This window comes from Linepithema humile, chromosome 4 (genome assembly GCF_040581485.1).
Source record: "Linepithema humile isolate Giens D197 chromosome 4, Lhum_UNIL_v1.0, whole genome shotgun sequence".
Lineage (NCBI taxonomy): Eukaryota > Metazoa > Arthropoda > Insecta > Hymenoptera > Formicidae > Linepithema > Linepithema humile.
The window spans coordinates 10,303,301-10,321,713 of record NC_090131.1 but is presented as its reverse complement, the minus strand read 5'-3'; the positions used below and the strand labels follow the sequence as shown (position 1 = coordinate 10,321,713).

The 18,413-nt window shown below is 32.2% G+C and overlaps 1 protein-coding gene and 1 long non-coding RNA gene across 2 annotated transcripts in view; one reads left to right on the top strand and one right to left on the bottom strand.

Moving 5' to 3' along the window:
- The window catches only part of LOC105679222 (antifreeze protein Maxi), a 126,200-nt gene that overhangs the window by 36,191 nt on the left and 71,596 nt on the right, over positions 1 to 18,413 (top strand). The window lies entirely within an intron of this gene.
- On the bottom strand, positions 13,992 to 16,366 carry LOC136999357 (uncharacterized). Its single transcript, XR_010889720.1, has 2 exons — positions 16,003 to 16,366; positions 13,992 to 15,920 (listed from the first exon to the last, which is right to left on the bottom strand). It is a non-coding gene; the product is annotated as an uncharacterized lncRNA (long non-coding RNA).

Below are 18,413 nucleotides of genomic sequence, written 5' to 3'. Positions count from 1 at the left end.
GATATATTCTTCACCGTAAATTGTAGAATATTTTGTCACAAAGTAACGCAGAAGTTGCGATGCATAAGCATTGTACATAATGTACAATTCTGGAGTACATAAAATGCGAATAGCGCAAAAGAAACTCATGAAGTGCATGTAGATGTTTCGATTTTTAATCTTTGCTAATACAATAGGTCCGATATAAAGTGTGAATTGACGTAGTTCAGTGCCTTTAAAAAATTCAATGTCATTCAGGCTTCGTGGCCAACGAGCAAAATCTTTTGGTACTGAATTTCTTATAATCAATATTTCTTTATCGATGTCTTTTTTTTCAGTGTCAGAGAACCGAAGATTTTTTGGTCCTCTCATCCAAAATGTAATATCTCTTTTCATTGTTCCCAAATATACAAGATGTAGAGCATCAAATGGCACTTGTAATACTAAAGGGAAAGTCCCAGTTGCGCACAGAATAAATCGGACACAATAGAAAACGGACACAGTAACAATCGGACAAATTGAAAATCGGACACAGTGCCAATCGGACATAGTAACAAATGAACACACGATGGTTGCTATCGGACACAGTGTCAATCAGACACAGTAACAAATGGACACACAATAATGGTAATCGGACACATAACAATAGGACACAATAAGAAACGGACACACTGTAGTTGGAATCGGACACAATGGTAATCGGGCACAGTGGCGATCGGACACATTGAAAATCGGACACAATGCTAAACGGACACACGATGGTTGCAATCGAACACAACAGGAAACAGACACACGGTAGTTGCAATCGGACACATGCTCCGTGACAGTTTTCCTAACTCTAAAAACATTACTCTGCGCTAAATTTGAACATTGGATTTGTATTAAACCTTGTGTAGAAACTCGTAAACCCAAGCTTTGTGAAAGGACTTATCCCTTTATGAAATTCTTCGTCTACTTAGAGTTTAAAGCTTTCATCGGTTCGCAATTCACAATCTTGTTCCAAAAAAGCTATTCTTCGGTTTATGAATGTACCCTCCTGAACGCACTTTGTGCAACTGAAGTGTCCATTATGTCCTTTTATGCTTAATACAAATGATTTTGCCGGCGCGTCACAAAGAATCTTGTTAACTTTTATTTTAACTATTTTGAAGCCATTTTCTTGAAGATAAAGGAATTCCTCTATGAAGTTCTTTAAAAATTCATCAGCACTAGCTGGTTTCGTATTCCCATGGTAAATGCCTGCCGCAAATGGCTTTCTTGCGTTTGTGTCAAATGTTGCTACATCAATTGCAACTAAAATTAGCTACAGTTGACTCCTTGACCTGTTGGAAATCGGTATCCCATCTATGTTTATATTGACAAGTAATACTACTTCATTATCACTTTCCAGAAACGTATTTTGCTTTGTCTCGTTGATTTTATTTCTCAATCCGTTCTCAATCAGTCTCGATACCGATGTGGCAGTACAAACCTGGAGGAACGCTTATAATGTCATACAGGCAGAAACTAGAAGTCTTTAAGAGAGAACGCGAGTCGAGTTCACAGTTCTGGAAATGTAATTCGTAATATACGCAGCAAATCATTCATAGCACGTTGACTCAATAAGTGTCTATATTTGATGAACCATTCCTTTAACTCATTGATAGTATCAATCGCACTATCTGCATTGCACTTGAAGGCATTTTCGAATGCAAGAAAGCAAAATTGTCCTTCGGTTTACAGACATCCTGAAGATCATCATCGGTGTCGAGTGTTTTAATGTATCGTACAGGTTCCTGATAATCAAAATTGGTTACCGCTTGACTATTATCGTCACGAATATTATCTTTCTCATTAATTAGCTTATTCGTTTCGAACATTGATGCGTTATTAGTTGATAGTGACAATTTGTTCATATTATCGTTTACTGTAACTGTTTGATTGTCGATTTAACCCAATTTTCACGAGTTCTTTTTGTATCAACCGACGCATATGCCGCTTGCTTACGAAAAACCTATTTTTGATGAATTTTTTATTACTAGGCATTGTTAATTTATAAGTCAATAAATTTGCGTTTAGGCAATAACAATTTTCACGTGAGAAATATATGAAATTCACGAGAGAATATAGACACACGAGATACACACGATAACCATTCATCGAGATTTTGAGGTTATATTATGTGCGATTTTTCCACACATTAGTTTTAAAAAAAAGTATGCAGTTGCATGTTGCAAATTACATATTTTTTCTTGAAAGCAACTATGTGTTTTCTTTATACCAATTGATTCGTCTCATTATTTTGTGCATAAAAGTATTAAGGTAAGATTTCCGAAAATTGAATGTTTTACAAGATATTTTGTATTTTATGTCAAAATGCTGTAACTTTCAAGCCTCATAACTCGAAAAGTACTTAATAAAAAATAACTTTATTATAGTGTTTTGAAAAGCTCTTGACACCAGCTATTTGATTTTGGAATCAAAAATAGGGGTTTCTATTTAAAAAATTCAATTTGACCTTAAAATGACCTTGAAGGTCACGGGCAAGGCCAAATCTAAGGTCATTATCGGATTGCCCGAGAAAAATCCTACAACTTTTGTCGAGGTCATTTTCCTCTGTGATGCGTATTTTTCAAATTATCCGTCCCGAAACTTTTGACACACGCTGTATATCACTAAAGAAAAATATCATTTACTTTTCTTATTTTTATCCTTATGTAGTAAATACAAAATAACTAATTAATCAATTAATTAATATATACATATATTGAATAAATAGTTATTTTTATTTTGTATTTTATATCATAACGACTGAAATAATGTGTTCCGAATTAATAAAAATCACAATTCTTATACATATTACGAAAATTTCGTATCGTCGATTACTTATAATATAAAAGTCATACTTTCGCAAATGTAAATAATCGATGTGAAATACAGCGTGTCCCATATGTGTTTTCATGAGCACATACACTGCCGGCCAAAAGTTTGGATACACTTGCCTGTATACCGTTCATTTTTATTTAACAAGATTCCACCGCATTCTAATAAACTTTTTTGTTTTTTATTAGTTAGTTAAATCTTAATTTATATGAAAAAAATCAATTTGTCTGAATTTTATGAAAAAAATTATCGAAAATATCGCTAAAGTATAACTAGTGGTAGGCAAGTTCGGTGCTCGATAAGAGATATACATGCTTACTTTAAGGTCAGTTAATGTTTTAATGTTTTATTTACGTTTTACGTAAGTCACAATGAGCATTTAAAATTGGTTTTGTCAGTATTCTGTACGGTTCAAATGTGTCTACATCACTAGCAACTAAGAGTTCAAAGTTTTTTAAAGTGTTTATGCACTGATCTAAAAAAATGGGAAAAAACAAAGAAATACCTATGGAAAAACGAGGTGCTATTATTGCCTTATATAATGAAGGCATGTCTTATCGAATCATCGCCAAAAAAATGAAAGTCTCATTAAAAGGTATTCAATCAACTATTGCCAGATTCAAAGACACCGGCACCTTTCGTAGCCATTCTCGCACAGGACGTCCAAAAGTAACCACCCGACAGGAAGATCAACATATAGTAGTTATTAGCAAGAGAAATAGACGCTTAACAGCACCGGAAATCCGCGCAGACATCAATAGAACTTGAAAAAATCCAGTATCGCTTACAACTGTAAAGAGAAATTTTTAAAAGTTGCCGGTCTAAAAGGATGTGTTGCAGTGAAAAAACCTTTGCTCCGTCCAATAAATAAGAAGAAACGACTTGAATGGAGACGACTTGGAGAGTCCATTCTCCAATCTCCATCTCCAACATCGAAACTGGACGATAGAGCAGTGGAAACAGGTACTTTGGACTGACGAATCCAAGTTTGAAATCTTTGGATCTCGTAGACGAATTTTTGTAAGAAGAAACACCTTTGAAAAAATGACGCCGCAGTGCATTGTGCCCACGGTAAAACATGGGGGTGGTTCTATAATGGTATGGGATTGCTTTTGTGGCTATGGCATTGGAGATTTTATAAAAATCGATGGTATTATGAGGAAAGAGAACTATAAAAATATTCTCATTCGAAATGCAATACCTTCCGGTGTCAGACTAATTGGCCGTGGCTTCATTTTACAACAAGACAATGATCTTAAGCACAGTTCCCGCCTCTGCCGAAAGTATTTAGAGAATAAAGAAGCTGATGGCGTTATCGTTAATATGGTCTGGCCACCTTAATCGCCCGATCTGAACTCAATAGAACTTCTATGGGAAGAGCTTGACAGAAAAATTGGAATCTTCTGTCCATCATCTGCTGGGGAGCTATGGCGACAATTACAAAATGCTTGGTCTTTCATAGAACGAGATACAATAAATAAATTAGTAAAAAGGATGCCTCGACTTGTGGAAGCAGTCATCAAAAAGAAAGGTGGTTTTTTTGATGAAAAGGCAGTTTAAAAGTTTTGTCTCAGAAATTCTTTAAATTCAACTTATTTGTTTTTTTTTTAATTATCTATAGTTTTTGTATTATTATTTGATTATTTAAGCAAAAATTATATTAATAAAAGTTTTTGTTTCAATAATATCTGGTTTTTCAATGGTGTATCCAAACTTTTGGCCGGCAGTGTACATATCGAGAGGTCAAAACACTACCGCAACGCGCAACTCGAACCTCCCTCCTGTTACTTATCATCGAAAACCGTCGATCGACGAGAGATCTCTAATCGGCGGACTTCTTTTTGTGCGAACCTTCAAGTGAAAACTTTCAAATTTGATCTCGTGCGAGTGTTACTCCAAGATGGCAATTGAGTCGAACGCGAATCGTGTTCGTTCGGGAACCAAGACTCCTGTTTGTCATTAACTTTGCGTTTCCATCAATTTGCGTGATAATTCAAATTTGTATCAGTTGTTTATCAATGTCAAAGACGATTCCGATTCATTGACTCTGTGTCAATTATTGGTAATTACGAAATTCGTGTTAAATATTCAGTAAATTAAAGACTATTCTATTCGTATCTATTAAGTAAGTTATTGTGAGCAGGGCTGGGCAAAATGTATTTCAAATTGTATTTCAAATACAATAAAATATTTGAAATACAAAATGTACAATGCTAACACAATCTTGGTATTTAAATTATAAAATACAAAATACTTTTAATTTTTAATTTTCGATTTAAAATACAAAAATTTTGTATTTTAAATAAAAAAATTAAAGATATTTTGCAATAAATACTAAAATAGTTAGTATTTTGTATTTTGTATTTCAAATGTGTTTGCCCAGCCCTGATTGTGAGTTGTTCCAAAGACCTCTGCTTAATCCTTACTTCAATTTATCGCTCGTCTTTCCGTCACGCTCGTCATACGCCTCTTCTTCTCACTCATAGCTTACATCACCGTCTCGCTCGGTAGACGATATGTTGCGCTGTCTTTCTTTTCTTTGTTACTTTCTTCACTCTTTCACACACAACCTTTCGCTCTCTCGATGTACCTCGCTCATTCAGAGCGATATCAGTGAGTTCTCTTTTGTTCCATCGAATCTTAATATTCAAAAACGCGAACATAATGAGAGTATATATTGTTTTAGTCATTATATAAAATACAAAATAAAGGTAACTATATTCAATATGTATATGTATGTATTGAATAATTAATTAACTTATTTATTTATTTTGTATTAATTACATAAGAATAAAAATAAGGAAAGCATATAACATTTTTGTCCAATTAGATATAACGGGTGATTCATTTTAATCGCCCCAGGCAGATATCTCGGAAACTAAAAGAAACAGCAAAAATATTTCAAATAAAAGTTGTAGGGTTTGCAGGGGAAAAGAAGATAGCATTAATGAGTTTTGTGTAGATGCCGTTTCGAAGGTCACGTCAAGGTTACCTTAAATTTTTTAGATGGAAATCCCCATTTTTATTACATATTTATGTAGCTGACATCAAAGCATTTTCAGAACACTGGTTGTAAACCCTCTTTAGTTGAGATCTTCCTGAATAATGAGTCCTCAAAATTTAAGTACCGCCGGCGTTAGCATTACCCAAGATGTAGGTACCGTGTGGAGGTCACACGGTCGAATTTACACCTCTTTGGGGTGCTTGATTAAAGTGAGCCCCCTTGCCTGTCACGTGTGTGTGTGTGAGTGTGTGTGTCTCTGTGTGTGTGTGTGCGCGTACCCGCGCGCGCGCGTGCGAAAGACAGCATTTGTGAGAACACGGACTTTACGGCTCGTCAATTCCGCAGTATTTAGGGACTCCAAACCGTCTTCCACATGCATACTCATTTATGTTAATGTTAATTATAACAATTGCTCAAATGTACCTCCATTTTTGTCGATACACAACTGAATTCTTCGTCGAAATTCCACAATTGTTTTTCTCAATATTTCAGTTGGTATGTTTCTGCATGTTTCTGTTATGCGATGTTTCAGATCTTCTGGTGTCGTAGGTACTTTTTCATAAATAGTGTTGCCGTCGTGTGACTATGGGCCTCGTGCCTTCCACGAATATACCACGGTAAGAATGCTTCGGGGTTTCGTGGCCGAAGAAAATGATTTCCTCTGCGTTTCTTAATACAGTGTTTATTGCTTGAGACACAAAAACTTAATACAATGCTCAATATATGTTCTCGAAACGACTAGCTGAGACGAAGTGACTCGCTGTGCTACGATCGTAGCCGAAGGCGGTCGATAGACAAACGCGCGCTGACGGAGATCGCGCTTACACCGCGTAATACAAAAAAGCAGAGTGAATTATACATTAAATTCCTAACAAATAGTATTTTTTAGATAACCCCATAGATAAAAATCAGGAGATGTTAAATCTGGTGATCTGGGCGGTCATGCGATGAAACCGTTTTGTCCAATCCAACGTTGTGAATACCTATGGGTTAAAAAATTTGTTACGATTCGTGCGCAATGTGCACCCGCGCTATCCTGCTGTATCTACATATTTTGAACCGTGTGCAGATTAATATCTTCCAACATTTCCGGTAATTCATTTTGTAATAAATTTAAATAAGCTTCGCCAGTAAGATTACCTTCAATAAAGTACGGATCCCACAATGCATTTGTCGAGAAGGCCACACCATACGTTTACTTTCCACCGATGTTGATTATTGACATGTCGAACCCAGTTCGGATTCGTTAGTGAATAATAATGGCAGTTGTGCCGATTTAATTCTCCGGTGTTCTGAAAGGTAGCCTCATCACTAAACATGACGCGTCAAAAAATGTGGGATGGCGTGCGCATTGTTCTTGTGCCCATCTGCAAAACCTGAAAGTGCGGACACGTTTCTGCTAGTTCAGCGGTGTACGGTTTAAACAAGATTGTTCTGTGTTATTCTGTTCAGTGTTGTGTAATAAAGTTTCTGTTGTTGATTAAGAAGTGTTCTTTCTTTCGTGCCTGCCGATTTGTGACGTGACGGAAAGACCGTTTGCGGGCGCAACATTTTGGGGGCTCGTCCGGGATAAGAAAGCATGACGACAGAACGGGAAGCAATTGAAGCTGGAATAGTGTCGCGGAAAAGACCACGGCTGCGAGGAACGACGCCATTGAGTTCTGCTGAAGAGACATCATCGTCCGAGACTTCGGCACTCCAAATTGCTATGCGGGAGATACAGAAGCTTCACGCAGAACGACTACAACAGCAAGAAGAATTTCAAGCACAGCTTCGTCAGCGGGACAAGATGCTACGCGGGATGGAGGAGCGGCTTCAATAGATTGACGAAATTGACGAAATGTGTCTGAAATAGAAAATTTAAATTTTGATGAGTTAAAATCAAAATTGGAATTACGTTTTGGGAAGAGATGTCTCTCAGGCACATATTATACTCAATTCGAGGTACTCAATTCAGGCACATATACTCAAATTTTGTCGACGAATCGTGAAGAGGTGAATTGCAATTATTGTAATAAATTAGATTCTAAGGAAGAGAAAGAAAGTTTAATAGGTAGAATAATTTTAAAATCAGAAAATTCAATGGACTGGAAAGAGGAACAAATTAAGGATTTGACGATGATCAAAATTCTTCAAGGAAAAGAGAAAAATCAACGTCCTTATTGGCAGGAAATTGTTTCGGAAGATTCTTCAGCTAAAGTTTACTGGACGCAATGGGAATCATTGGAGATAAGAAATGATTTGCGTAGGAAATGGGAATCCCCTGATTTACAAACTTATGTTTTTCAAATAATAGTTCTACAAAATAAAGTACGACAGATTTTGGAAAAGGCTCACGATTCTTCTTCTGGAGGACATTTTGAAGTTAACAAAACTTTGGATAGAGTTCAAAAGCGATTTTATTGGGCAATCTGTAAACAGGATGTTGAAAATTGGTGTAGATCTTGTGATATCTGTATTGCAAAAAAGGTCCCTCTGATAAAAGAAAATCTGAAATGCAAATTTATAATTCTGGAGTTCCTTTTGAAAGGATACAGATGGACATTCTTGGTCCATTTCCGACTTCTACTGCAGGGAATAAATATCTGGTTGGTTGTGTCAGATTGTTTTACCAAATGGGTAGAGGCTTTTCCATTAAAGAATTTTAAAGCTAACACTATTGCAGAAGTTTTTGTTAATCAGGTAGTTTCTAGATTTGAAGTACCTTCCGAATTACATACGGATCAAGGGAGGAATTTTGATTCACAACTTTTATTTGAATTGTCACATTTGTTAGGGATAAAGAAAACTAGAACAATTCCGTTTCATCCCCAATCTAATGGATTAGTGGAGCGTCAACATCAAACAATTACAAATTATTTGGCTAAATTTGTTTCAGAAAATCAACGAGATTGGGATCGTTGGATAGGAATAAGTTTATTAGCGTATAGGTCTGCTAGACATGAAACCACTAAGATTTTCCTTGCTGAATTGTGTTTTGGTCGGGACTTGAAACTACCTTTGGATCTTCTTCGTGGTAGCCCTGAAGAAATAGAATATTCAGAAGGAAATTATGTGACAAAATTAAAAAAAAAATTAAATAAAATCCATAAAGAAGTTAGACAACAGTTGAGAATGAGCTCTCAGAAGGTTACTTTTTATGATCAGAAAGCTCGTCGAATTCGGTTTGAGCTTGGACAAAAAGTTTGGTTGTTCAATCCTCGGAGAATTATTGGTAGAACTCCCACATTGCAAAGCAATTGGGAAGAACCACAGACTTCTATAATGTAGGCTAGACTGCTAACTCGTCTCTTTAACTGTTGCCAGTAAATATTTACATTTCTCGCGTATGCGCAGTACAAGCTTCAGGCATGCGCAGTTTGATGTTTTATATACTTGAGAAAGAGATATATATCGAGTGTGTAAAATTATCAATTATATATTACATATTAATTTAACATGCTTCATTAATAATAATTTATATAAAATGACTAATAATATTGTATATAAAAAGTTTTTTTTTCTGTATTTTTTTATTATCCTTGTTACATCACAAAGGAGAAATATATATATTTTTTCCAAAAAAATTGAAAAAAAAAAATTATCTATATTTTAATGTGTAATGTATTAATGTGTAAAATTAAAATTAGATATTTAAAAATAAATATATGTAATAGGTGATTAATACATAAATAAATAATACATATTAATAACATTTAAAAATACAAATAATATCAAGTTATTGCTCTTCCTTAATTAAATTAAAAATTGTTTTAAAATAAAGCCAAACAGAGCAAGAGCTGGATCGATTTGCTCAAAAATTCTTTTTTATTATTATATACAGACGTTTCGGCCAAGGTACGTGGCCATCTTCAGTGTAATACAATTATAAAACTTAGAACATAATTAGAGAAGCGTTGGTAAAATTTTGACTAAGGAAACGCATCCTGTTAAAGTGAAAAAACAACAATCCAATTAGGGGTATTCTCACGGTTCAAACAAATTATTAAAAAATTCTGTGTATAAATACCTCTGATAAAACGTGTAGTACAAAGTAAAATTATATACGTGTGAAGCCACAGACCTAATTTGCAAAATTAGAAAAACAAAACAAATTGAAAGAAATTATAAAAATAAGTTAAAACATGAAAAATTAATTTTGAATATCTATACCTTGAACGGTTCGTCAACGATTATGTAAAAGAAATGTGACTTGTGTCCACGGCTGTGAGTGGGACTCGACTGGTAAGGATGTAGGATGGAAAGGAATAAAAAAGAATTTTTGAGCAAATCGATCCAGCTCTTGCTCTGTTTGGCTTTATTTTAAAACGATTTTTAATATCATTTACATTTTTTTTTAGATTTTATTTATTTTGTATTCATTTTTTTCGCATCGTATGGTACATCAAAAGCTATTTGATTTTTCGAGACATGTACAATACGTACAACAAAATAGATACAATTATATACAAAAATAGATATATTTTTTTCAATAATGTTACAAGAAAATAGAAAAAACATATATTAAAAAAAAATAAAATTATTTTTGTTTTCTAATAAGTAACTTATTACATAAATATATATAAATATTATATAAGAGTATTATTATATATTTATATAATATTTATATATAATAAAGCTTATTCATTATAAAAAAGTATTTGTTTTGTTAAACGATGACGTTTTCTTTGTGGTTGTAGAACTTCTTGTACATAAAATTTTGTATAAGAATACAATCTTATTTTAATGTATCTATGGGATACGGCATTAATTAATTTTATTTTATGCGGTGTCTCTAAAAATTCGACATTATCACAAGATAAATTAGGAAAAATGGTATTATCAAAGACTAACTTACGTCTAATCGCATGTAATATTTTTAAATCTAAATTATTTTGTGACCATTTTGTTAATCCACAAGTTTGAATTTGTATTTCTTTCTCTGTAGCGGTCACTATTTTTTGGACATTTTGTGATACATAAAGTAATTCACCTCTTGTCACATGATCAACAAATTTTGAAAAAGGACCATAACTATTATAACAATGATTATTTTGTTCTCGCAATAAACTATTGTAACAAGTTAAACAATCAATAATTTTTAGCGTTCTTACAATATATCCGGCAATATAATATAGTGTATTTTCATTTATTATTTGTAAATTTGTTGGCAACAATAATGCTGTAGATAAATTTTCTTCGGATTTATTTTCATCAATATTTACACATGATAAGATTTTTTCTTTACTTTTTTCTTTCCACACTATATCAAAAACAGCACCAACAGAATCATTATCCATTTCCATACAATTCATAGACTTACTACATTTTATACTATTACGCATTAGAATCTGTCTCATAGCATATTTAAATTGTAGAACATTTGGATTATTATTATACCCATGCCGGCTTCTAATTTTAGCGAATAGTATTTCTAAATGATCCTGAGAAAACCGATATGTTAATAAATATTTGTACACTTCTTTTTCATTAAATATTTGTTCTGCAATTTCTATAATGGATTTTACTGCTAATGCTAAACCACAAATAAATGTTTTTCCTCGTGTGTGTTTCAAAAATCTGCCATCCATAATTTTTAACTCATATAAATAATTTATTTTTTTAACAATTATTGGTTTTATATATTGCAATCTATTTTTTGTAAGAGGTTGTTTGAAACCCTTTCCAAACGGATTTTTAAAATCAAATTATTTAAAAAGTCAAATAACCAATCAATTGTTTCAATAAACTTAATAGTATTTTCACAGTCTTGAAATTCTTCCACATTTGCATCTTTCAAGTACTTCATTGCACTTGCTACTGAAGCACTTAAAGTATGCGCAGCAAATTTTACTTTCATCTTATTTTGTTGCCAATTAATACATTGTAAACTTAATTTATTTTTTAATTTTAATGTTAACTGTTGTTGAATCTTGTGTAATTGTACAACGTGTTCCCACTTAATATTTCCTTCCTTGGTACATAAAACTTTATAATCTGCTAATGTATTTCTGCCTAATTTCAACATGTGACATGCATCTAATAATACTCTTACGTTATAATTTAATACCGGATGTGGAAAAGAATTTTGAATATCTTGAAACCTATCGGCAAAAATATTACATCCAAATTCTTTTAGTGTAGAACAATTGACAGTTTCTCCATCACATATAATTGCAAGTACATTTAATTGCACTTTTGCAGTTAAGATTAAGGCTGTTGTTATTAATTCTTTTAATATAATGGCAGTCATTGAATGTTTAAAAAAATAGGCAATAGGTTATTTCCACTTTCCATTTAAACTTACTAGTAAAAAAACTAAAGCTTCTTTAGCTGTTGTTTCGTTACATTCTAGACTAATATTACTCCCATAATCGCAAAACCCAACAAATCTATGATTTTGTTGATCCCATAAAACTTGTTGACGAATAGCCATACCATCAAAAATTAAATTACAGTCTTTATCTTCTGCAGGAAAATTCTTTAATCCTTCGAGAACTTGTTTCTGAAAACCAGGTGAGGCGTCCACAGTTGAGTTCCAATTTCTGATCGCTGTTGGATGCGGTAATGTTAATACTATCCTATAAGAAACAAAACAAAAACATGTGTGTATTACATATTATGTTATCAAGAGACACGGTAGTGTCTCGCGCCAAGTTCACGCGCAGCGCAAGACCGACCGTGTATCTTTACGCGAGCCCGAAAGTTGAGACGAGCCGAGATTATCGGATCTCAATAACGGCTGGACCGATTGAGTTGATAATAGACTCAATCGATAGCGCATACTCAAATTATATAAGAAAAGTATGCTTGTTTTTACTGTAGGTGCTGTAGAAAAAAAGTTATAATAGTCCAAAGTCAAAATGTCTAAAATAATACGATAAAAATGTCCAGCTAAAATGTCCTGCTAAAATGTCCAGTTTCCGATTTCTGACGTTAGGTGCGCTGATGGCGCTGAGAAGCCGCGCTGCGTGCGCTTACGATTTGACATTTTTACATAACCTTTCAGATCAGAAAGTGTTATAAAAAAGTAATAATAGTGAATTCGGTCTAACAAATTTAGTCACTCGCACTACATTGTTCTGTTACTTTGGTGCACACTCAAGACTGCTTATCAATCCAGAGCAGTGTAGTGCGAGTGACCAAATTTGTTAGAAATTCGTATTAAATGAAATAAGTGATATGTTGGTGAATGTGAATGCCTTAGTAAGTATCTACTACACTTTTGAAAATTTTTTATTTTGCAGGTTATTCATACATGATTCGAGACTTTAGAGGATGATTTGTCTAAAATAAATAAAATTGAATAGCTCAAAGTTTAATATTTCTGTTCTGAGTATCCTAGATTAGTTTCAACAATATTTGTAATTTTCAGTCAATTTTATATTTTAAAAAATATAGCATAAGTCGCCTTCTGTAGTTAACGCTATGATTGACAACAAAATTATCCACATCACAGTGTGGGCAGAGAATTAAGTGTAAAAAAATGTTTATATCATATTTTAGGTATATTATTGAATTTTATTTATCCATAGAAAAAAGATTATAAACATAAACTAAACAAAAAATCTTGTAAAACACAAAATGAAATTGACTGGAAATGATAAATATTGTTAGAACTAATTTAGTATATACATAGAACAGAAATATTAAACCTTGATAATTAATTTTATTTATTTTAAACAAATCATACACTAAAGTCTTGAAACATGTGCTTTTTTAATAGAATATATGGTAAAATTAAAATTTATACAATCACACCATTTATCACTGTCTTATGTGACAATTGTTTAGAGACTTTAGTATATGATTTGTCTAAAATAAATAAAATTAAATAGCTCAAAGTTTAATATTTCTGTTCTATGTATACAAAATTAGTTCCAACAATATTTATTATTTCCAGTCAATTTTATTACAATCAAAACAAAACAGTGTTTTACCTTTCAAAAAAATTGTTGTATATATTAAATAAAAAAAACTGTCGTATATATATTATTAAAAAAAAAATAATAATATCTATCAAAAAATTACCTTTTTTAAAAAAAGGTAAAAAAAAGGCGCCAAGTACACGCTCTTATCACAACTAAAACAAAACAGTATTGTTTTACTTTTCAAAAAAATTGTCGTATATATTAAACCTTTCAAAAAAACCTGTTGTATAGGTATATTAAAATTTTCAAAAAAAGCTATCCTATATACTTCTTACAAAAAAATGTGGTATCAGGAAATGGCACCAAGTGGGACTAAAGAACTATGAAAAAACTTGCACACTATTTCTATAAAACTCTTGTACATAAAGCTCTCGTATATATAATTAATTATATTATATACTATATTTTATCATATTTTACATGTACTATACTATATATACTATATATATTATTAGATATACTATATATATTATAAAAAAATTTTTTAAATATTTAAAAAATAAAAATATTTATTAAACAACGCAAAAAAATTTGGCGCTGCTACAGTAAACTACATGTTAATTTCATTACTTTGAGGTGTAGCAGCGCCAAGTTTTTTTGCGTTTTTTAATAAATATTTTTATTTTTTAAATATTAAAAAAATTTTTTTATAATATATATAGTATAGTACATGTAAAATATGATAAAATATAGTATATATAGTATATAATATAGTATATAATATAATTTTAAATAAATATAATTAATATATTAATAATAAAAATAATATAATTAATTATATATACGAGAGCTTTATGTACAAGAGTTTTATAGAAATAGTGTGCAAGTTTTTTCATAGTTCTTTAGTCCCACTTGGTGCCATTTCCTGATACCACATTTTTTTGTAAGAAGTATATAGGATAGCTTTTTTTGAAAATTTAAAAAAAAATTAAAAATTTTAAATATAGTATATAATATAATTAATTATATATACGAAAGCTTTATGTACAAAAGTTTTATAGAAGAGTTTTATAGAAATAGTGTGCAAGTTTTTTTATAGTTCTTTAGTCCCACTTGGTGCCATTTCCTGATACCACATTTTTTTGTAAGATGTTAAATACAGGAGGTTTGCCAATAAAAAATTTCCACTGTTCTATATTTTGATAATCCTTCAAAAATCATTCCGTAACATCGCGAAACGCGTCAATTATTTCAAGAAGCTACTCTTTCAAAAAGATTGGAGTTTTTTCAAATAATGCAATATGTTTCGCGATTTTTCCGAATTTTATTCCGTTTCCGAAATATAGAAGGTGAAAACTTGTATAAAAAATTCAGTAAGAAAGATATTCCGAGATGAAATTAACAAAATGCAAAATAATGTATAGGAAAATGTCATATAAACAATATAGAAACATGCAATAAAATGCAAATCATTAAATCATCATAAAAATTCCATTATTTGAAAATGTATGCAAAAAAATAAAAGATAAATTAAAGAGAAAAAAAAGGTGTAAAGAATCTACACACTGATTGTTCATGCACATATTACAAATCGAAATAAACCAACCATTTCAGCGCTTTAATTTAGCCACAATTTTAGATATGGGTTTTAGCTAGAAATATATCATTATATTATATATTATAAAAATAATTAAATGTTAAAATAGAAAAGGAAAAGAAACCTGCTAACCTACAAAACTCATAAGCCTTGGGAGAATGATAGTGTAAAGTGACAACAAATTTTTTTACTTCTTTGCTGTATCGCTTTCCATGAAGTGATTTTTGTTTGTTTTTGTTTTCATTTATAAATAAATCCTTAAAATTTTCGAACTCATTCAATAGAGTATCATATGATGTACTACTTAATAAATTTATATTTAATAATTTGCTTAGCAATTCTTTGATTTTGCTCTCTTTTTTTTTAACTTGAACTCGTAATAATTTTAATTGTTTATTTTTAATGGCTAATTTCTCTTGGGATTCCTTTTGCTGTTGTTCAAAAAGATTTTTTAATGCATTCCCTTAAATTTCAAATTTTTCTTTATATTTATTTTCTCAATATCGTACTTTATCTCTCAATCGATTATTTTCCTTTTCTAATTCCTCAATTTTTAATTGTGTTTCTCGTAGTGGATCTGAAGCTTTTCTCTTTCTTGATTTTGACTGATTAGTGTTTGTCAAAATGTCTATGAAATAAAATAGTTATTACTAAATACAAAAATAATAAGAAAGAAAAAAAATTATTTATAGTATAAATTTTATACATACCAGTGTGTATACACCAGTCTGTCATACTATTTAATTCTGTTTGACTATCATTTTCTTGTCTATACAAATGTTGTTCGTAACTAATAACAGCCTCTTCTATGTTTGCTATAAATAAATAATATTTCAATAAATGTACACAATCAAAAGTCGGATTAAAACAGATAAATGATATGTACATACTAACATCTATAGCTGTCCTCAATTGTGTTTGTGTTTTTTTGAATGTTACATACTTTGTAAGAGATATCTACCTTTTTTTTTGTAAAAATACATATTTACATAAAAATAAAACAAACTAAAAATAAAATAAGAAAATATATAACAAGAATTATAAAAGTAGATATTCATAGATGTTCAACAAATATATTGCACCATTAATTCAAAAAATAAAATTTTGGATATATGTGGTTAGCAAACTTGTTACAAAATTTAAATAGAAATATTTTGTATTATAAAATTATCTATTAGAATAAAAATGGTCCTTTATTATCCTTTGCTCGTTCTATATTGTACAACACCTTTTGTTATGAACAGAAACTTATATATTGTTGTGGAGTGTTATAATTATAGACTTCTATGATAAAGCGCAAACTTAAAGAAAAACTTGGACGACTCTCTTTTGCGATCGTAAGAGAACAAGGCGGAAGTACTGCATAGCGCAGCGCTGCAATCACACTTGATACGCACATCAAAAGCGCCAAATTTAAATTTTTACCTTATATTATTATCAAAAAATTTAAAATAGAAATCTATTTTATTTATTATATATATACTAGTATCTCTGCCTCTCCCTTTCTCTCTCTCTCTCTCTCTCTCTCTCTCTCTCTCTCTCTCTCTCTCTCTCTCTCTCTCTCTCTCTCTCTCTCTCTCTCTCTCTCTCTCTCTCTCTCTCTCTCTCTCTCTCTCTCTCTCTCTCTCTCTCTCTCTCTCTCTCTCTCTCTCTCTCTCTCTCTCTCTCTCTCTCTCTCTCTCTCTCTCTCTCTCTCTCTCTCTCTCTCTCTCTCTCTCTCTCTCTCTCTCTCTCTCTCTCTCTCTCTCTCTCTCTCTCTCTCTCTCTCTCTCTCTCTCTCTCTCTCTCTCTCTCTCTCTCTCTCTCTCTCTCTCTCTCTCTCTCTCTCTCTCTCTCTCTCTCTCTCTCTCTCTCTCTCTCTCTCTCTCTCTCTCTCTCTCTCTCTCTCTCTCTCTCTCTCTCTCTCTCTCTCTCTCTCTCTCTCTCTCTCTCTCTCTCTCTCTCTCTCTCTCTCTCTCTCTCTCTCTCTCTCTCTCTCTCTCTCTCTCTCTCTCTCTCTCTCTCTCTCTCTCTCTCTCTCTCTCTCTCTCTCTCTCTCTCTCTCCCCCCTATACTTACGCATATCTGTTGTAGAATGTATACAAAATTGTCTGACACGTTTTTCATAAAAATCCATAATTTTTGAGGAAATTTAGCAAATTTAGCAACCCCAAAAGTGAGAGGCAAGGGGACTCACGTAAATCAAGCACCCCGATGGAATCAGATTCTTGTCACGTCCACGCCGTTGATTCCGGGTAACTCTAAGAACGAGAAATGTTCATGAACATGTACAAATTGATGCATGATTCTCTTTACGAAAAACAAACATTTTTTCTTTAATTGCTAAATTTCCTCAAAAATTATGGATTTTCATAAAAAACGTGTCAGACAATTTTAATGCAGAATTTTATGTTCTTTTAGAATATGCAATGAAAAATACTACATTTTATTTAAAAAAACAAAGTTGACCTTTATATGACCTTCAATTTTACCTCCATCAAAAACTCAAGCACACCATTTTGTGTCCCCCTTCGAACCCTACAACTTTTGTCTGAAACATTTTTCTCTAAACTCAACAGCGTTTGAAATATTCGCCTGGCTAGATTAAAATGAAACACCCTGTATATATATATATATATATATTTATTTATTTTTCATTGCTTACTTAAAAAAATGTGTCTCGCCCTTCTTTCTGTCTGTTGCATTTGAGCAATTCAGTACAACGCACTTCAGCATTTTTTACAAAATATAAAAAATTGCAAAATTATTTTATATATGCAATAACAAGATCAATAGCACATATCAGTAGCACGATTATGTATCCGAGGTTTCGAGGTTAGAATGAATTCTTCCATACCGTGCATACGTTAGACCACGTTAGACCGAATGTTATACTGCGCATGTCTTCTGCGCAGGCAACAGTTTTACATAGGTAAATAATAGGAGTTAGCGGTCTAGCCTATATTATAGAAGTCTGTGGGAAGAACCATATGAGGTTGTTTAAAAATTAAATGATGTAGTCCAGCGCTCGGAATTAGTTGCACATTTCAGGCTGATTCTGGAGACGACGCCTCCTGTTCCCCCACTACCGTCCGGCCGCTGGCGACCGAGCCGCCGATAGCTCTGGTTCAGGAGCGTTTTA